This window comes from Eubalaena glacialis, chromosome 4, assembly GCF_028564815.1.
Source record: "Eubalaena glacialis isolate mEubGla1 chromosome 4, mEubGla1.1.hap2.+ XY, whole genome shotgun sequence".
NCBI lineage: Eukaryota > Metazoa > Chordata > Mammalia > Artiodactyla > Balaenidae > Eubalaena > Eubalaena glacialis.
In genome coordinates this window covers 64,598,835-64,601,082 of record NC_083719.1, presented here as the reverse complement: position 1 = coordinate 64,601,082, position 2,248 = coordinate 64,598,835, and positions in this window count along the sequence as shown.

The window sequence follows — 2,248 nt, the reverse complement described above, 5'->3', positions numbered from 1 at the left end:
GCCGCATTGGCTTATAAAAGTGCTAGCAGCTTAAAAGAGGGAAAAATGACATCTCAGCAGTATAATGAGAAAATTTGGAATCTGAGAGAGAACAATTATTTAGTTTCTATTTAAAAAATAAAACAGGACAGCAAAAGACAGATAACTCAGCTTCTGTTTTAATTAAGCTAAACCTATAGGCCATTTAAATGAATGTTGAAGAGATGTGCCAGGGAGTATGTTGAACATAATGTGTTACTTAAAACCTTTAATAACCAAAATTTTTTACCTGTCTACCAGAGGGAGATGTGATTGCACTGTGAACCAAATTGTTGTCATGTGAATAAAATGCATAAAAGACTTTAAAACCAACCCTCTTTTACTCATTAAAGTCTTCTAGTGCTTCATTAATTTTAATGGTATAATCTAGTTCTGATTGAAGTGCACCTGAATGCAGTTAGTGCCTCATCAGTACTGATGAGTTCCAAGTAATTCAGGCCATGTCTGCAGAGTGATCACAAATTATGTCTTTATTTACATCTACTCTATGCCTGTTTGCCCATGTCTTCAACAGCACAGCTTTTACATTCCAGGAGCCCAGCATCTTCCTTTTTGACCTTACCTACATTATTTTAAAGAGATTTCTATTTTCAGAGCTGCTTTTATACTAACAACCGAGTTCTGTGCAAACAAAAAAAAAAGATTTTGTGGAGATGCCAAAATATGACATTTCTTCCTCAGATCTTCAGACTGAATATAGATATAGAATATAGATATGAGTCAAATGCATTTTTGAAAAGTAGGGAGTCTGATGTATATGTTAGAAAGTAAATGAATATCAGTTTTGCATTTCCACTGTAACTGTTTCATAAAACTAATTTTTTAGAAAAAACCTCTTCTTAAATCCTCTTAGAATTCCATAATTACATCTCTCAAACTAGATTTACTCATTGTCAAATACAGGTTTAGCTTACAGATTGAAAACACAATTAATTATGGGGCACCTCTAGTCCTTGACCTCTAGTACGAGTATTTTCACGGTACTAGAATAAGTGACTCTCTGAATATATAGACCCAAAGCAAGAAGATCAAACAATCTAACCCCATCCCCACCATAGGAACTAGCTAAAGAGGATTTGGACATTAGTAACACCCGAGTGGGGCTTTCTCCAATGATGCTAAAGGCGCTTTCACCAAATGTGGTCACTTCATCTCCCTTTTCTAAGTTCCATGATAACCATTTGCCTTCTCTTCACATAGGCTTTTTGCAGAAAGGGTAAAATGTAGTTAATTTGGCTTCCTTTTCTGAATCATCTGATTCCAGTCTTGCAGTTCTTCGGTTTAGTCTTAGATCCCAGGCAGTTCTTTGATTTAGTCTTCCAGGTGGCTAATCTCCATTATGTGCAAATTTTTCTAGTTCTCAGATGGCAGTTTAATTTACTTTTTTTCTTTTTTTGAGGGTTTTGAGGCTCCCTCAGATATGTTTTATTCCCCAATAAAATTCTAAAGCCTTGTATAGTTCCCTACACAGATGAGAAAAATAATGAATATTTTTAATGTAGACAGATGGTGATTATTTCATTTCTACCTTGATTATTGGATTAAATACAGTAGATATTGCATAATTTGTACCAAAGTTTTTCTCCACTAAAATTAATAGCAACTGTGTATCCTTTCACATTAAAAAAATTAGGCATGATTAAATGTCAAATTTTTTAAAGTTGTTATGAAATATTTTTGACATTCAAAAAGCAATAAAAGACTTCTTATGTCTGGGGACCAGCAGATGAGGATTCATCATTGTGAAAAGGGTAATCACCAAATACCATGGAAATCAGAAGGTAGTGGAACAAAATATTTAGAACTGAAAGAAGGGGGGGAAAAAAAGGAGAGAATTTAATGTTTATTGAGTCAGGTAACTAGGTCTGTGTCTTCGAAAATGTGAATTTCATCCCATAAATGTGACATCAGTTTAGAGGATCACAATCAACATTTTTTAAAAACTGAAAGAGAATAAGTTAATATAGAATAGAAAAGCATCAAGTGCATCTCACATAGTAAGGATAACTATTATTACCTGAAACTTTTATTTGGGTTTTACATACATACACATACACACTCACTTGCTTACTCATATATGTGGGTACCAGATTCTAATGTAAAATATATTTCTTCCCAGAGGTTACAGTGAAAGAAAAAAATGCAAGTCACTGCCTTATATTATTTAATCATCATAAAAACTTTGTAAGGAAAATTATCTCCATTTTAC